This window comes from Podarcis gaigeae (genome assembly GCF_964106915.1).
Source record: "Podarcis gaigeae genome assembly, chromosome: 2".
Lineage (NCBI taxonomy): Eukaryota > Metazoa > Chordata > Lepidosauria > Squamata > Lacertidae > Podarcis > Podarcis gaigeae.
In genome coordinates, this window is record NC_139679.1 from 97,446,777 (window position 1) to 97,466,552 (window position 19,776).

At 41.1% G+C, this 19,776-nt stretch overlaps 1 protein-coding gene across 31 annotated transcripts in view; it reads left to right on the forward strand.

The window, feature by feature from the left end:
• FOXP1 (forkhead box P1) overlaps positions 1 to 19,776 on the forward strand; it is a 538,949-nt gene that overhangs the window by 218,632 nt on the left and 300,541 nt on the right. For 29 of the 31 annotated variants that reach the window (XR_014560509.1, XR_014560510.1, XR_014560511.1 and 26 more), the window contains one exon: positions 13,964 to 14,029. The gene's annotated coding sequence lies outside the window, so the exon portion shown is untranslated. Of the gene's footprint in view, positions 1 to 10,110; positions 10,282 to 13,963; positions 14,030 to 19,776 lie in introns of those variants that run through there. The other 2 variants (XM_083723832.1, XM_083723872.1) reach the window with 2 other exon arrangements.

Sequence of the window (19,776 nt, forward strand, 5' to 3'; positions counted from 1 at the left end):
TTGAAGGGGAAGGAGGAATGGATTTTAAGCGGATTGACTTGGAAAAATTACCCCAAGGTCTTTTGTTTTCTTCAGAAGATCTAGAGTTATTTCTGAGTTATTCTGAGGAAGACTTATTTTAGCTTGTTCAGTCTCTCTCCCTGTGTTGCTTTCTCTGGAATTGTTCCTTTTGTTTATACATTAACTCTTGACATTTAAGATGTTGGTTAGTTATGTTATGTAAGGCAAATAGCAACTTGTTTATAATCCTGTAGTGCTCTAAACTTCAGATTAAATATGGAAATGCATGAAAGATGTTTATAACAAAATCCACACTCCACTTCCCTCCCTCACCTGTGTCATCTGGCAGCAGTCATTCATTCCATCAGGAAGAGAAGGGAAGCTGGACCACTCCATTGGTTCTACTGAAACACAAGAACCTTTGGTTCCTCCTCTCTCTGAATTGTTTCCATTCCAGCTGCTTGTTATAAGAACTTTGTAACTAAAACTAGGGTCTCAGTTTGTTTGTTTTTCCTCCTCCCTCCCAAACTGTTTTCCTTTTGTGACGTCTCTTTAGATTGTAAGCTTTAGGACAGTGTTTGTCTTATTACTGATCTTTGTAAGCCACTCTGGAAGGCTTTTTCAGCCGTAGGGCGAGGTGAAAATTCTTCAAATAGAGAAACACTTGGGTTTGTAATGGTTTAGTTCACTAAGATTAAGTTGGTTTTTAAGTTCAGGTACTTCAGGTTTTTTTTACCAAACTGCGGGAGGCAGTGGAAGACAGGAGTGACTGGTGTGCTCTGGTCCATGGGGTCATGAAGAGTCGGACACGACTAAACGACTAAACAACAACAACACTTCAGTTTTACTCAGAGGTGGATAACTTTCAGTAAACTCTTCTGTCACCTATGAGTATGGGGATGGGAAAGAGGTAACTAATTCTATCTGCCCACCCTGATCCCTGGCAGTTCCACCAGCCCGGGCATGTTTAATTATAGCAGAAACATGGGGGAGAGTGAGGAACCTTGAGGCCAATTATTGGGCATCCAACGTATAGATCTATAAAAGGATATCACTGCCTTTGCTTGTTGCTTGGATTGCTACTGTTTGTGGGGGCCGAATGATGGGTGCTCATCAGTGAGAGTACAAAGTCCCAAGAAAGATGTTTAAATTTGATCCCAATCTCACAGTGAGAACTTGACCTAGGGGACAAGCAGCCCTGGTGTGAGTAGGGTTGCTGAGTATCAGCACACATATTAGAGAAGCATAGAATAGTAGAGTTGGAAGGGACCTTGAGGGTCATCTAGTCCAACCTTTGGGACCCAGGAATCTCAACTGAAGCATCCTTGACAGATGACCCTCCAACCTCTGCTTAAAACCTCCAAGGAAGGAGAGTCTTGATTTGTTGGTCGGCATATTTTAATAAACTGAGCAAAGTAAGTGAGTGATAGTGAGGTACTGGGGGGATGTAGTGGATTTTAGACTGTTTTTAAGCTTCTGTTTTGTCAGCATTGTTTTACAGATTATAATTACATTTAAAATTATTATGGATTTCTTAATTATTATATACGACTTGGTAGGGTCATCTCACCATGGCCCAGACATTATAATTGTGATATTCTTTGCTGTTATTGTAATGTTCTGTTGTTACATTTACTGCTGCTGTTGTTATATATCGTTTGTAAGTCACTTTAGGATTTACTCAAATGGAAAACAGCATAGAAATATAATCAGTCAGTCAATTCCGCTCCTGAAAAGCAGCATCCGATGTAAAACCAGGCTCACTTTCGCATCTGTCTTCTTTTCATCCTATATGACACAAAACTAGAGCCATGAAGAAGCCAAAGTTTTGTCTGGTATATTGCACCAAATACAGAGTGTTAATATGGGTATTTTTCTAAACCGCAAGTACATTTTTGTGGTTTCACAACTCTTAGTGTGAATGGTTAGGAAAAATAGAACTGATAACCCCAGAGGCAGAAATATTTTTCCCCTTTTATGATATTTATTATTATGCAAAGATGTTCTCTGGTGGTTGCCTATTAAAACTGTCTGTCTATCTGGCAAGAAGCATATTATTTGGTTGGGTGCCATCACTGTGGGCTAGTGAAGGATATGGGGATACGTTTGAGGAATTATCCACTAAGCATGCGCTTAGCCAGATAGTTCTGTTACATGTCATTTGTTTTCCTCTTTGCTGCTTAAATGAGTTGCAGAATTTTACCCTATGCCAGCCTTTCTCAACCTGTGGGTCCCCAGATGTTGTTGAACTACAACTCCCATCACCCCTAGCTAGCAAAGCCAGAGCTCAGGGAAATCCAGTGCACTTGAACATCACAACAAACCATGGTTTATCATAATGGGAACAAACCTAACCCCCGACTGGTCCACATACTCCTCCAGCTGGGTTAATTCCTGTCATGGTGTCCAAATGCAGCCTGTGTGTGTTACCGGTTGTATTATAGGTTGTGTTAAGGACATACACCACATCCCAGTTGACCTTACAGAGCTTTATTCATGAAATAACACTTAATATTTAGGTGTTAGCTGATTGGCACAGATTTGTTTCTATTTTTTCCCTTTGAGGGCCATACTGATTAGAATTTTTTAATATAAATTATGTTATTATTAATAATAAGGCAAAGAAAAACAACAGGTTTTTAACAGTATTTTGTAAAACGAGAATTTAGAGGGATGCTGTGTGTCATGCTAATTTGTCTGTGCGTAGTTGGATAAACTAATTATTTCCATCAGTTACAGAGCAATAAAAAATAAACCCTTACACTGGTGATTTAGAATGAGCAGAGGTGCCCTTCCGCTGTGTTCTGCTGCCCAAGTGGCTCCTTCAGGGTTGACTGCCCCCTTCTGCCTGCTGAAAGTGTGGGAAGGTGGGAGGTATGTTTGCAGTATCCCCTCCCATGGAGGTCAGTGGAAAACCCTGAAATGGGGGCTTCCAAGGGTGGGGAATAGGCAAGGCTGAACTGCTATGGGATCCATTGGACCCCAGACCGGTCTTGCTGCTGTTGCCTGACAGTATTGGGTCTGATGCAGATGCAATCTCTGCACCAGCCTGGTGAGCGGTTGGGTTGCAGATGCGAAAGTGGCTCCACTGCTTTGCACAACCCAGGTGAAGGGGTGTGTGTGCCCTGGATTGCACCTTTAGTAATACTTTCAATGGGACAAGAGTTAATCTTAAGTCCCATTGATCTCAACCAGTCTCCTCTAATTATGACCAAGCCTAGATCCAACCCATAACTGGTCAGAGTTAGAAGAAATAGTGGACGGTGATGGTTTCAAAATTGTACACTGATATGGCATTTACTGGAGTAGTTTTCCAGCTGAACTTCCAACTTTTAAATAATGCTCGTATTTCCTTTGAAACCATATTATGCTTCATTTCCTGAAAAAGACGTGATAGTGAAAGTATGCATGTTTTACTACATATCAGTTTGATTTACCTCGCTGTCCAGTCACGACGCAGTGTAGACAAAATGCATGTTCTACTATTTGTCATTTCTATTATTTTAATATGCACAGCATTTCAGGTTGCGATTTCACAAAAGAACCTTGGTTGTCTAGTTCACTCTTATTCTGACCTTACAGATCAGGAGCTGATATTGAGATGCAAGGACATGACTTCTTCAGGGACATCTAGTAAGTCATGGTAGATAAGGGCCACAATTTATATACAGTGGTGCCCCGCAAGACGAACGCCTCGCAAGACGAAAAACCCACTAGACGAAAGGGTTTTCCATTTTGGAGGCGCTTCGCAAAACGAATTTCCCTATGGGCTTGCTTCGCAAGGGAAATCTCCGGGGACCTCTTTTAAATGCTAGCAGTGGGGAGCAAAGCCTTTCCCCCCCCCTGGCCTTCAGAAGAGGTCCAGGAAGGCCGGCGGGGGCCGAAAGGCTTTGCTCCCCACCGCCAGCATTTTAAAAGCAGTCCGGGATAGTAGGGAAGCGCTTCCCGCTATCCCGGATGGCTTTTGAAGGCAGGCGGGGGGAGCAAAGACTTTTGCCCCCCGCCGGCCTTCAGAAGAGGTCCTCCCCCCTGCCTGCCTTCCCGGGAGAGCGGAGAAACGCAGCGTGTCTCTCCGCTGTCCCGGACGGCTTTTGAAGGCAGGCGGGGGGGAGCAAAGACTTTTGCCCCCCGCCCGCCTTCAGAAGAGGTCTCTTCTGAAGGCAGGCGGGGGGCAAAAGTCTTTGTCCCCCCTGCCTGCCTTCCCGGGGGCTTTTAAATCGCCCCGGGACAGCGAAGAAGTCTCCGCTCTCCCGGGACGTCAGGCGGGGGGGGGGAAGCAAAGACTTTCGCCCCCCGCCGGCCTTCTGAAGAGGTTGGGGAACAGACTGTCCCCGGACCTGGTCTGAAGGCGGTTTCCATAGGAACGCATTGATTGATTTTCAATGCATTCCTATGGGAAACCGTGCTTCGCAAGACGAAAAACTCGCAAGACGAAAAGACTTGCGGAACGAATTAATTTCGTCTTGCGAGGCACCACTGTATGGTAACTTCTTCAGGTATAAAACAAAAAAAAATTCCTTCCAGTAGCACCTTAAAGACCAACTAAGTTAATTCTTGGTATGAGCTTTCGTGTGCATGCACACGAAAGCTCATACCAAGAACTAACTTAGTTGGTCTTTAAGGTGCTACTGGAAGGAATTTTTTTTGTTTTGACTATGGCAGACCAACACGGCTACCTATCTGTAACTGGAACTTCTTCAGGTATGTGCAAGCATGTGCACATATCTAGTAGATTAAGTGATGTTTCCTCTCATTAGAACAGCAACATTACAACTCAAAGGTGAAATTCCCACAGGTTCGAAAGTGATTTCCTATGTGGCCTTGGGGAGAAAGGATGTTTTGTTGCATTGGTATTTGTATACTTTATTAAAAAGTATACTTTTTGTATACTTTTGTATACTTTTAAAACACCATATACATACACACCGCTTATCCAAGTATCCTTGTCTCTTTTCCCACCCTGCTTTAAACAAGTATTATTCAGGAGCAGAATAATCAACTTATATATTGGTTCTAAGTGTAGCATATTTAAGGTTGAGTTTATCCAGATTTACAATACAGTGGTACCTCAGGTTACATACGCTTCAGGTTACATACACTTCAGGTTACAGACTCCACTAACCCAGAAATAGTACGTTGGGTTAAGAACTTTGCTTCAGGATAAGGACAGAAAGCGTGCTGTAGCGGCGCAGCAGCAGCAAGGGGCCCCATTAGCTAAAGTGGTGCTTCAGGTTAAGAACAGTTTCAGGTTAAGAACGGACCTCCAGAACAAATTATGTACTTAACCCGAGGTACCACTGTACTGTACCAGAAATTATTCTTTGAACGCTGTAAAATAATGTCAGTGTAATCCCATGCAACAAGTGTACCTGTTTATTTAAATGCTTAGCTCAACTTTGAGGTATCCTCTAGGCAGCAAGGATGCATTGTAAAGGTTAGTTGTAGTTCCGTCCTCATTTCTGCACATGAAATGGTGAAGGGTGTGCTTTCTTGAGACAGATCTTTTTCTAGTTTTCTCACCCAAGTAGTAGAAGCATGTATCTGTATGTGTTGGGAGATGAATTACTCTTCTGCCAGAAGCAGACGTTCTAATTTTGGGCCTGGTTCCACTGGCAAAGTCCCCACTGTAGTTGCTGCCAGCTCATGAATGATGGGATCAGGCCTTTATTTGGAGCTGAGAGCACTTGATGTGGAAACAGGAAATGCACATTTCTAACCTTCTAGAAACGTGTGTTGACTGTTTTCAGTCACAAGTCCAAAGTTTCTCCTCCTTCCAAACAATGGTGCCATTGTGCCCAACGTATCTGATTAGTTCTTGAAATGTTTTAGTAACTCTCTCTTAAAACATTATAAGAAGATAATCAGCTGCCTTAGAAGGTCCCCATCTGGAGTATAGAGTTCTTTTGCTGAAAGATGTTTTGCCTTTCTGAGATAGCTCTCGCATTTCATCATCTGTTGTGCAGAGATGAAGTGCATATGAAAAGTCAGTGACTCTCAATCCATCTGTTGTTATTATTTTCCACTGATAATTGGCTCGAACAATGAAATGTCTGTGTCTGTAGCCTTTGAAACCATATACCCTGTTTATTTTCTGGAGGTCTCACTCCCCTCCCCCAGTCTCTGTACTGTATGTGTGTGCGCTTCATTTTCCTCTCAAGCATATAGCTAGTGGAGCTTGCATGAAGATGACATCTTTGACTCGGTGCATCAGGATGTGTCACTCAGACATTTGAATCTTGAATCCCCCCCCCCCCCCGCCCAGCCCAACAGAGTACTATAGAGAACAGGCTTAACAGCAGGAAAGACTGTCAGATCCAGAATGCAGTGTTATTCTACCTGAGTAGCAGTATTTATTTCAGTTTCCTTATTAAAATATTAATTTAAAATCCAGCATCTATTAGCTATGGAATTAGATACCACCTATAATTGTATATTATATTCAGTTGCATCCAGTTTTGCACGATGCAGAGCATTAATATTGGATTCCACTAACAGCACTTCCATTAGCTTGCTCAACCAGTATGAGATATATGTGAGCAAGAAGGCATAACTACCAGCCAGAAGTGCCAAAACAGTCATTAGAACCTCCATGGGGATGGACAAGGCTTTTACACAGCGATATACTGATTACATTTTGTTCTATGGTTTATTTGCATCAAGGTTAGATCGCTGTTATCTATGCAGAGAATATGATCTAACACCTTATTTGAAAGGTTGTTTCCCTGAATAATAATAATGCTATAATAATAATGATAATAATAATAATAATAATAATAATAATAATAATAATAATAATAATATAGTGAATAGTAAAGACATTTCTTATGGACTCTCTCCGTGAGGTATTAATTAAGCATTTCCCCCCCATCAGGTCAGGAAATTGAGTTATTTAGTTCCAGTTTTTTAGGGGCAAGGCCTGCAAAGGGGACACTATTTGTCTCATAACCTGTTGGCACAGGGAACTGGGTTTTTTTGTTTTACAGTGCAGCTCCTGATATATTTTTTATTAGCATACCTGGTCTATGAGTTGACCCAAAGTCACAACAAATCCAGTTTCCTTGTACTTTCTCACATGCTTTAAGAGAAATTACAGTTGCATGGGTATTTTCTATCTTTGCTAGTTGAATCCAAAGCTCTTTTAAAGGGGTATCTAGTAAGCACTGCTGTTGGATGTCTTTTGTTCATTTAACTGGCCAGGATCCAGCTCTCACCTTGGTGCAGTCAGAAACTGTAAGCTCATGGGAGGGAAATACTTTATTTTAGAAGCACCCCTTTAATAAATATCTCATGGTGTGTTGTTCTGGTGCCCCCCCCTTTTTAGTGAGGTCTTTGAAAAAATGAGGGTAGCCTCCAAAAGCAAGTAAAAGCCCAGATGTAGAAGCCCAGATGCAGAAGCCCTCTTTTGATAGTTTGAGTGCTGCGCATTAAAGCTTCCTTGGGTTTCCAGTGCTCATGTAAATGAGAGGTTTTCTTTCATGTGAATAAGTTCTTGATAGACTGTGTATCAAATAATTCTAGAATCCAAGTAAATATAAGGCCTATTCTTAAATAGATAAATAAGAAGACTACATGTGGCTGTCACATTAATTGTTATATTTTGTGGCTGTAGAAATATGTCAACTCAGCTAAGAACAGTCATATTACATTTTCTTTTCTTTTTAAAGATCTCATTACTAAAAGTAACTCGCCTGGGATTTTATAAGATACTACTATAATTTTACATCTACATATGCCATTTAAATGTGTGTGTGTGAATAGTAGTAGCAGTAGTAGTAGTAGTAATAATAATAATAATAATAATAATAATAATAATAATAATTTATCATAATAAAAAAGGCTAATGAGTAAATGGTGCACTAATCCAAAGTGGAGTCTCTAAGATGGTTGTCTGGCACCTTGTACATCTCCTTCTGGCAACTCCTGCAGCCAAACTGGTGCCAAAGGTAATTGCTCTGCTTTCATTTGGACCACATCAACGAAGCCGAGAAGTGGGTTTTGTTGTCTGAGCAGCCTAGGACCTGTATAAACACTTCCTAGGCTTGTGTCCCAGGGAGGTCACTTTGGTGCTAACACAGTGGTTTGACTCCCCCCCCCCCAAGGTGTACTTGATTGTCTCTCGAGACAGACGGATACCAACAACAACAACAACAACAACAAGCTTGCCACAGCAATGTCACCCCCCCCAAGTTTAACACAGTGTTTTCAAACATACAAAGATGGCCGGGAGATGGAGAAGTTGGGGGTGGCTAGGGAGGCATTCCTTCTCTCCTCCCCATGTCCTTCTAGGCTTCTTTGCCTCCTGGACACCTTTATTCAGCATACCAGCCAGGCCCATGCAGAGCTTCTCATAGGCCTGGGGCGGAGGTCCTGTTAGAATAAAGTTATAAACTCAAACAAAAAAGCAGTGAGTCCCTGGTGTGGGCTCCCAGATGACTTAGCCCTCTGAGGCCCAGGGCAAGTGTACCTGGCTGCCCCCCGCCTCGCTCTGCAGTTTATTTGCTCCCATCCAGTCCACTACTGAAGCCAGACACCAACCCACATCTGCTGCCACTCTTGCAGATATAGGCTTCCGAGCCTCGGACCTTCCTGAGGGGGCGAGGGTCTGGAGCGATCTGCTGGGCGAGCCAGATTCAGGACCCTGGCGGGCCAGATCTAGCCCACGGGCCGTAGTTTGAGGACCCCTGATATAGATGTTACACGGCTTGAGGGACAAGATTGTTCCCTGTGAAATCCCATATGGAGGTTTGTGCAAGACTGTGCAGCATCCCCTAAGTACCATTCTCTGGAGATGGCTGGCCAAATAAGGACAGGATCCATTGCAAAACACTGCCATCTAGTCCCTCTTTGGTCAGACGCTCTAGGAGGATACCATAGCTGATGTTAATGAAAGCTGCTGAGAGATCAAGGAGAATCAACAGGGTCACCCTTGTCTGTCTATGAACAGAGGTCATTGTACAGGGAGGGTAGTGCTCACATTGCCTCCGTGTACTAATACAAATGGTCAAATTTTGTCTTTGACAGATGAAATGTGTATGCTTTGGAAATTCATATAGGGGAAGGCATGTAAAACAGGGCTGGGGGAACCTGTCACCCTCCAGATATTTGCTGGACTCCAGCTCCCAGCAGCCATACTTAGCATGGCTAAAGATCAAGGATGATGGAAGTTGTAGTCAACTTTTGAGGGTTTCTGTTTTGTTTTGTTAATCAAGATGTGTATAAAAATTTTATAAATAATAATTTAGCAACTTTCAGAGGACTACTTCCTTTCAAGAAAACATGCATAGGATTGTTCTGCAAACTGTTTTGGGTCATGCATAGGATTGTTCTGCAAACTGGGTCATCTGATGGGGGGGGGAAAGTCTGACATAAATATCAAATTTCCTCTCCCCCTTCCAACCTTAATAGAAAGTGTATTTGTTTATATTGGATTGTTTCTAAAGCAACAGCATTCTAGAATATTCTGTACATTCTGGGTTTTTTTGAAAAATATGACAGTTTGAGCAATAAAATTGTTTCTATTTTGAAACAACAAGAAACAAATCCTGCCTTTCTTTTTCTTACAGCTTCAAAGATGTAAGTTATAAAGCCCTTCTTGCCCCCCAAACCCAACAGCTTAGCCTTTAACATTTCCACTTAGAAATTAGTTTAATCAATGTCAGTGGAATTTACTTTTAAGTATACACGCTTAGAGACTCAGTCAAAACCTGTAATTCTGATGAATTTGAGGTTTAATTAAAGAAAGTATGTTCTACCTACTGGATTCTTTCCTGCCTGTACGTCTCTTTGTCTTTCTCTGCCTTGAAAGGTGTGTGGGTGAGGAAATGTTTTCTTTTGTAACGGCAAATGTCAATTCAGTTCTTAATATTGTTCCTATTTATTAGTTGTTATTGCTGCTATTTATGGGGGGGGGGGGGTTGCGTGTAGCTATGTGATCTTTTTTAGCCACCATCCCTATTAAACAGGCTGTGCAGCTCCTGAGAGATCAGGACAGGTAGAAGGCACAGCAGGCGTCTGATTTGAGCCAGTTACTCATTTGCCGAGTGTTTGTGTTTATGCAAAGGGGCCTCTTCCTGCATATTTAATCTAGAGTAAGGCAGTGGCTTTTGTTGTGTTTAGACCACATACCTTCAGTCCTTCCTTACACTGCAGCCAATGTCGAGGCAGAGAAAATCTGGCTAGTTAGAAGTAAACCGCATGGTCTTTCCAGAACTCTCAACTTTTTCTTTACTTGATTGGGAATTATTACAACAGCTCAGACCTTTTCTTCCTCTTCATTAATGGGTAAGTGTGTATTATTAAAGATCCTTATCCTATATTGTTCCTCTTTATAAATAATGTTCAGACCTCTTTGCAGGAGCCCTGGTAGTTTAGGGAGTTTGTTGCAGCCTTTAAGGTTTGTGAATCCAGGTGTTTCTTTAGGGTTTACTTTTTCTTGTGCAAGTACCTGAACCTTAACAGCACACTGTTCTCTGAGAGTAGGGAGAGGGGATGTGTTTGACTTGCTTTTTTGTCGGGCATTTTTGTTTGTCACTGTAGGGGGGGGGGGAATAGTTTCATTGTTTGCTAAAAGCTTTCAAATGGCATGCACAATAGTTTTGTTTTTGCAAAAAAGCAACAAGACAGTTGTTTCTGTTTTGTCCTCAGTTAGAGTCCTCACCAGAATGTGTGTTTTATAATAGGGATCAGTTTTTTTTTTCTTTTGTGGAAATTGAATCGTCTCTTCATTGATATTAATAGCACACTAGAGATGTTAGCTATGATGCAGAAAGTAATAGGACTATAGAGTAGGAAACCTGATAATGCAGCGGGAAAGTGGGATGAGGGAAGCTGACAGTCCTATTGCTTCTCTGTGAGGGGCAGTTAGCATAATGGCATCCTAGTTTTAACTGTCTACTAAAGGCATTTTAAATATCACTTGCTGTTACTTTTAATCTAGACATAATTGCTGCTGTGTGTTCTCTTATCAACTGCACCAGCTCAGTTCCTGATTGAATCTGCTTTAAAAAATGAAAACCCATGCTTGAAACTGTATTTATGTATGTACTCTGTATGAGATTCGTGCAGCTTATAAGAGAATGCTGGCTTCTATTTGAAAGTCAAATGAGAGGGGCTTTTTATTTATTTATTTTTGCTTTTTAAAGAGAAAGACAAATAAAACCCTCATGTTTGTTGAAAATATGATTATTGTACATCGAGGCTAGAAGTAAGAATTTGGGTTACCAATTAACTATTTCCTTCATTTGAGTAACTCCTCTTAAACAGAAGAGTGTGCTATTCTACCACATGTTGGCAAGTGTGAGGATCTGAATAAAATTTCACCAATCTTATTAAAATGTGTAGGGATTTTTTAGTCTTCTTGGGTGCAAATCAACACACACATTCAGAAGCATTTTATTAACAATAAGACTGCTTAAAGTCCCCCCCCCCACTTCGTAGCAACATTGCAAATAGCTTATCTAATTGTTAGTATATTACTTTTATAGTCTTTCTTTATGAGGAAAAAGCACCTCAGTCAAAGCACCTTATGTGATTAGCGCTATTGTATTCTTAAATTTTGATTGATAGAGATAATAGTTTTCACTTAAAAATACAGACAGGTACTTTAACTTTCCATGACAATAGCTATTTGCATTTCTTTTATCTTTTTGTTTAACATTTGTGGGGGTTGGGACAGATTTGATTATTAACTCTTATTGCACACTGTGGTAAGTGCTAAAACAAAGCTTTTGTCAGAGCTTCAAAGGTACAACAGCAAATACTGTTTTTATTGTTTCAATATTTAAAGGGTGTTAAAGGATACCTCAGAAATATTTTCACATGACCATGGCCAAGAGTGTCACTTTCTTGTAAGGTAATATAATAGTCTCCCATCCTTCCCTGGAAAAGATGCCCAGACTTCTGTGTTGCTGTTTGTCTGAAAGGAGGAATACTTTTACCTGATGGAATGAAAAGACTAGAACCTGCACAGCACGTTTCTCTTTACCTAACATAAAAGAGGGAGTGAAACTGTTAAGTTCATAGGAATCTGAAAGCTGCTATAGAACGGAGGGTGGAGACTTTTTCAGCAGCAGAACCATGCAGTGTGGGTCATTGGTGGAGTAGTAAAATGCATTTTTAATGCAAAAATCAAATTTATTAGATGCGTCAGCAAATTCATATATTGCATGAGATGTCAAAATATATGTGAGGCCCCAGTATGCATGTGCTGTTGAAGTGTTATTTAGGAAGCTTAAGCCTAAATTTAAACAGTGTACGTATATAGGAAGGAAAACACTTTTTTCTAATGCATTGCCTGAGTGCCTGCAAATACAGCTGTTGTAGAGAAGAGGGGTGGTGGTGGAATATTCCATGTGATTGCCTTTAATTCTCCAAGATTTTTAGTTGATGTTTCTAACACAGCTGCATAATTGTTAAAGTTGGCACTAATTTTTTAAAAAATAATTTTTTATTGGAAATTTTATTTGCAACATAACATAACCCCCCCACCCCCGATACAGAAATCCATCCTTATTAAACGTGAACATAAGCATAACATACAACAATACAAACAACCAAGTTGGCACTAATTGATGAATAAAAAGTTAATAGATCAAAAATGCATAGGAAGATTTGATTACTTGGAAGATTGAAAAAATAACTGATCTGCATCTTACAAAAAAGGGAACAATTTAGAGTTTATAATTTTCTAATACAGGTGACAGATTACTTGTTTAAATGACCCTTAATGTCCAAAGGGCAATTTACGAAAAAGGCTACAGTGTTAGGGAGAAGGTTGTTTCAGAATACCTCACAACAAACTAGCCTTCTAAAGCTGAAGAGTATAGTTTCAGGAGTAATGTAGCACTTGCTTTTCAGACATGTAGATTGGTTTGTATTAAGATTTTCTTAAATTCCGTTGAAATACACAGAAAGCACCCAATTCCCATTGATTTCAGGAGACATTAAGCACCTGTAACATTCAGTGGATTGTACCTGGAAAGAAGCTTCACGGGTTGTCCACAAATGACTGTACTGTTCTTCAAATGATCAGTGTTTAGTTAAATCTGGAACAATTTGCTATTAGCACATAAGCTACTTACCAACGTGTTTAGTAATGTGATGTTGAATTAAATTTAAGTGCTATTCGTAGTTTGATCTATTAACTTGATGCAAATTAAATTTTCCCCACTTCTTCTATACACTGATTATATGACCAGAAAATGGAAGATAAGTTTTGTTTCTTAAAGGATTACATACCGTTTTGCATGAAAGAGAATACTGTGATGTTTACGTGATAAAAAAAGCACACCCTCCCTTTAGATCACATAACTGTGTACTTTTCCACTTTTTAATGGCACCAAGTAATCCTTGGTATACTTGGTGTGTTCTGCTTGACTTACAACGGAATTCCCTAAAAACAGCGATGTGTATTTATTTTGTAGGGGAAATGTCTGAATGACGAAATCAGGTCTGTTGATATACTCAAGGCAGCTTATCTAGAAGTATATCTTTTGGGGTTAACAACAAGAGCAATAAGGACTGTGGTAACAAAAGTAAGCCTTAAAAAGAATTAAATCAATACATAGCCACATGTATATGTTGCACTGAAACCTACCCGATCTCTGAGAACAAAGGCTTCTGAGTAATATATTATTTAAAGTGAGAATAAATGGATAAACATCAAGATTGCGAAAGTTTGTGCTAGAGAGAACAAAGTCAGTTTCATCTGTAGAGTTTTTCTTTGCCCCCAAAGATTATGTTTTGTTTGTCTGAACTGAGCTTCACAATGGCTGCTACTGATAACTAACTGTCCTGTGACTTGATTGTTTTTATTACCTTGCTCTGAAAGTCATTCACCGTTAAATGCAATTGGATTCATTTGTTGTTTTATTTACAGTTGCCCTTGATAATATCTCTGTGAAAATATCTCTCATATTGTCGCTAGCCCTGGTCAGTCATACTGTTGTATCTATTTTGTTTCCAGGGTAAGAAGATTGACCTTTTTTGGTTGGCTGTAGCTGAAGATTGCTTGGCCGAAGCCACTTAAAAGGTAAATAAATTACATGTTTGCGCTTGATTTCCATGTGGAGTGAAGCAAATGCATGGGTTCAGTATCCTGCCTTACTGCCTGTTTTCCTGTGAATGTGTCACATGGCACTGTGAAGCGCCTCAGAATCCTGTTGGAACCCAGTGAGAACACAAGTCTCAAAGTATCAGAACTGTAAACAAAAGTAGTGGATTATTCTGGGAGCTGTGGCTAAATCATAGTTCTTGGAGAGTGAAATCGTATGCATGTTTACTCAGAAGTACTGTGCTTTTTTCTACCTAGAAAAAAAGTATTTAGGATTGCAGCAGTTTTCTCAAGGCATTTTTCTCATAAATGAATTGCAGCCTCAGATTTATGTTGTATTTAACAAATAGTACTGTCAGGACTGCCGCTAGGTCCCAGCTCACAGAGGACCAACGCCCAGTGGATATTATATACAAAACTCTTTATTGAAGTTTAGTTTCCATTTCCAAGCTCTGGGCGCGCAGACCCACGTCTTAACGCTAGACCGGCTAAGTCCCCTCTGACTCACTGCTCCACCCACACCAGTTTAAGATTCTAGCCCGGCTCCACCTCTTGCGCTGCTCTTTCCTGCGTTGGGTCCTTCTGCCCTCTGGGGTTCCCTCCTTCCTGGACTCCTCTGACGCGGAGCCTCCTGAGTCTTGCCCCTCCCTCCGGCGGGCTTTAGGACCTGGCTCCCTTCCCGGGCTCCCCGCTGTGCCGCGCTCCTGTACATTTGAACTTGGCGCGCGCGCCCAGCCGGTGACTTTCCTTCTGACCGTTTCCCCGCTTCCTGATGTGGGTGTTGCCAAACCTGACTCCTCTCCTCCCTCTGGTGGTGAGGACACTGGTCCCGACTCCTGGGACTCCCCCTCCCCACTGCGCTCTGGTGGAGACGCTGGTCCTGATCTCCAGCTGCTGCTCAGGGACTCCCCGCTGGCCCCTCCCTCTTGAGGTTTCTCCCTTGGAATCTCCCTTGCTCTGGCCACCGGCGCTCCCTTCTGTGAGTCCTCCGATTCGCTAGAGAGGCTTGTGGAATAACTCTGGCCACTGTCACTGCCTGCGCCCCCCTCATACTCCTCCTCCTCACTCTCCATTTGCTCCCCCTCCTGTGTCTCTCCTTCTGAACCCCTGACAAGTATATTTCAAACTTCTTTGCTAGCGTTGTATTTCCTATCCTAAAGTTATTTTGTGGCTGGTGGTTATAGCAGATTTTGGGTATGCTTTGTGTGGCTGTATCAGTACAAGCTAGAATGTGTTTCAGTGTAACCCAGAGGTTGGCAACCTAAGGCCCATGGGCTGGTTCTGGCCTATGAGTTTCCTGGAACTGGCCCACGACCGTTCAATGGATCGGCGTGGGGATTCCATGCTCTTTTTTTCACAGCACCATTTTTTTTCTCGCTGTGAGGACCGACTTCCAGGTCGGAAGAGCGCTGGAAATAGCATGTGCACCTGCGGATGGGCACTCCTCCATCCCAGAAGTGCACCGGAAATAGCTTGAGTGCATGCGCAGGTGCGCACAGTCTGGCCCACCGAGAGGTCTGCCGGGGAGTGGACCGGACTGGCCTCAAAAAACGCTGCCGACCCCTGGTGTAACTGGTGTAAAAAATGCTTATGCAGTTCAGACTCATTGGCCACTTTTGGATGCCATGAGGTTTTCTGATCAGCCCTCTTCCTGTTCCCATGCAGCTGAGTGTTCAGAGTTTTTGCTTCAGCCCAATTTGCCTTTTTGTCTGAGTAGAAAAACTAGGGTTATTAATTATTGTCTGTTTGAAACTTGCAAACCTTGAAACCATGGTTCATCAAAAATGAATAGAAGTTTCTGAACAGCTCCACCTGGCTGTGCAGGAAAAGGAGAAGGGAAGATGCAAGCCTATGGCTCATCTCAACTCAACACTAACTTATGTTTTACATCTGAACATTTGCATTGATTTCAATGAGACTTACTACCAAAAAGTTTTTTATAAAATAATTCAGTGTATTAGCTGCCCTTCATTGTTTCTGACTCCAAATGAGTCAGTTCCTTCTATGCTTATAGGGGCAAATTACAATTAAGACAGGCAGTAATGTCTGCCAGTATTTGGAGATGAATCTATGTTATCTGGCTGATGTTCATCTGGCTGTTTTATATTCACTTTTTCTCAGAAATTAATAGTTAAGTGCCATAGCAACAAGCATCAGTCGTGTAGCTGTAAGTAGTGAATGCTCCATTATATAAAGTCAGTAACTGTTAGTCTTTAGTCTCATTATGTGTTTACATGCAGGACAGTTATTTTATTTACAGTTTTTAAATTATTCTTGAAAAATCTGAATACAGTGGTACCTCTGGTTATGAACTTAATCCGTTCCGGAAGTCCGTTCTTAAACTGAAACCGTTCTTAAACCGAGGCACACTTTCACTAATGAGCCTTCTACCACCAGTGCCCTTCCACCATTCAGATTCCATTCTTAGACCGAGGTAAAGTTCGCAAATCGGGACACTACTTCCAGTTTTGTGGAGTTCTTAAACCGAATAGTTCGTAAACAGGGCTGTTCTTAAACCAAGGTACCACTGTAATAATTATTAAACAGTTCATCAGGACATCAGGAGTTACAACTGACTAGTATGCAATATTAACTGTTGATAACAACAGCTTCATCTATGGAAATATTCAAATTTAGCTGTAATTGTAAAGTGAAAATATAGCTTTTGCAGTCATTCTGAGTGGGTGGAAATTACTTTATTGGGCCATAAGTCAAAAAATTTCAACATTTTCTATCATACATTGCATTTTCTGATTATGGGATCATTTCAGTGTTTTTATTTATTTATTAATTTTGTACAACTATGGTAGTGTCCCCTTCCATATTGAGCGAAGGTCCTCAGAGCAACCTACAGAGAAATAAGACTGCAGGAAGAGACAGCTGCAATCGCTTTCAAAGCAGGACCTAGGCAAACGGGTGTGGAATTAGTTTTTCTCCTGATACAGAAAAAACAGAGACAGTGTCAAGAAGAATTTGTTTTAGGCAAAGTCAGGACAATGGTGTTCCTTCAGCTGAGGCCTGAAATACAAGCAAGCTTTGTGACGCCACCCTATACTGTGAATGTAGATGGGGAGGAAGCTGTCATGGTGGAAGACTCTATTCCTAACATGCAAGGATTTCCTTTGCATAGTCAGGAACTGTGCTAAAAGTGTGCATGAACACATAAACTCAGGTACATAACTGGCATGTGCAGATAATCATGAGATGTACACAGGCAGCCACAAAAGATAAGCAGTCGTGTTTGTGGATAAAACCACATTGTAGCTTCTTTTCTTGAGATGGCTGGTTCTCACACTCTCAGTTTTGCACTATGGCAACAAACTTGAGTGCCGGAGAATTTGCCATGTTGACTTGCCTTATATAAGAGAGCAGGTACTGAAGCTATTAACTGGGAGAAGGTACTCAGTATACCACATATACTGGCTGGTTAGCTACCACAGACACATGTTTTTCCTGCTTACCTGTACTCCTGTCAGTACTATTTTCCATCATTATTTCATACAGAACATTGCCGCTTCTCCTTTTTGGTAGGAAATGAACAAAACATGCGTATGTGCTATACAGTAATTTGCATTTTGGCTGGAAACTTACAGGCCCACTTTCATCCTGTTGAGAATGGAAATCACCAAGACAATAAAACCCATAGGAGTGGGTGTCTATAATGGAAATGGTGATGGAGCGCTAATTGGAGTAGTGCCATTGAAATAAGAAAGGTTAAGGGTTTGGTTGATTAAGATCAAGCTCAATTGCTTTGATTGCTTAATTTCAGGTGAATCCTGTTTTGTGTATTAGTGATCAAACTGTTCCGTTGCAACAGCAAGGTTGTGCTTTTGAAACCTACAGGGATATTTTTGTAGTCCTTAAACCTATATAAAAAGAAGGGAATATTACTGAAACAACATTTTTCTTTCAATCTTTCTATAAATTTTGAAGATTATTTCAAGGGGGGGTGGAAATCTATGTTTATTTGATATATTTTATCCCACTTAACACAGGGCAGAAACTGCAGCATAAGGTGCTACCATACAATTCAATATACTCAACAATGACAAAGTTAAGCAGAAACTTAAATTATGGTCAAATATATGTGGCACTATGTAGACAGAAGTAGATGTTTTTCTGGAACTCTCTAGCTTTCTCCATAATCAAGCACATGTTTGCAATTTGGTCTCTGGTTCCTCTGCCCCTTCGAAATCCAGTTTGCACTTCTGGCAGTTCTCAGTCCACATACTGCTTAAGCCTGCCTTGTACAATTTTAAGCATAACCTTGCTAGCGTGTGAAATGAGCTCCATTGTGCGGTAGTTGGAGCAGATACTTTGGCCACCTCCTGAGAAGAGAAGACTCCCTGGAAAAGACCCTGATGTTGGGAAAGATTGAGGACACAAGGCGAAGGGGACGAGATGGTTGGACAGTGTTCTCGAAGCTACTAACAGGAGTTTGACCAAAATGCGGGAGGCAGTAGAAGACAGGAGTGCCTGGTGTGCTCTGGTCCATGGGGTCACAAAGAGTCGGAGACGACTAAACAACAACAAACAAATGTAGACAGAATTATACACTTTTGAGTTTTACTGATTTCATTTGGAGAGAGCTAAGCATATGTTTAATTCTTCTACTGATATTTTTCAAACAATTTAATGTTTGCTGGATAGTGCCCATAAATTTCAGATCTATACATTCTCCTCGAATTTGCACTGTAAATCATAACGTATAATTAAGTTGCTGTATCCAAAACCACCTTCCTTCAAAATAAGACTCTAAATTAAAATATCGGATTTCTAGATAAAGACATACACAGAAGAACATGCTTAATAATGATGTTAGCTTCTTAGCCGCATACATTTGTTTAAATACATAAAAGCCATTTTAATTTAACCAAACAAATTCATTTGAACGTTACTGGTTATTTGTATACTGAAAACAGAGGAGGAAATTCTATAAAAACATGTAAGTAAAGTTATACATTATTGATAACAAAAGGTATCCAACAGAAGAACAGTACTGATGTATGGGGCCATTGGCCCACCAAGTCTAGTATCATGCTCTCACATCGGCCGACCAGAATCCCATGGAAAATCTACAAGCAGGACCTGAGTGCAACAGCAGTGCCTCTTGTGAGAGCAAATTCCATAGTTTAAATGTGTGCTGTGTGAAGAAGGACATTTTTTTGTCTGTTCTGAATCCTCAGTCATTCAGCTTCGTTGCATATATGTGAGTTTCTAGTGTTACAAAAGAGAGAGAGAAACTTTTCTGGCCGCTTTCTGCATCCCATGCGTAATTTCACAAACTTCTATATTGTATCACCTCTTAACTCACCTGTTCTCTAACCTACAAAGTCCCAAACGTTGCAATTTTCCTCCTAGTGGAGTTTCTATATCCCTTTGGGAATTTTTGTTGACCTTTTCAGAACCTTCGCTAGCTTTGCAATATCTTTTTTGAGGCAAAGCAACGAGAACACTACACCAGAGTTTTCCAAGCTTTTTATGTTGGTAACTCACTTTTTAGGCATGTATCATTTCACGACACAATATTTCAGTTTTACTAGCAAACCAGAGGTTAAACTAATCCCTTTTCAGCCCCAAGAGGTGTGCAGGGAGCGTTCACACAAGACACCTACACCTCATCTGGCACACTAATGCAGGCATAGGCAAACTCGGCCCTCCAGATGTTTTGGGACTACAACTCCCACCATCCCTAGCTAACAGGACCAGCGGTCAGGGATAATGGG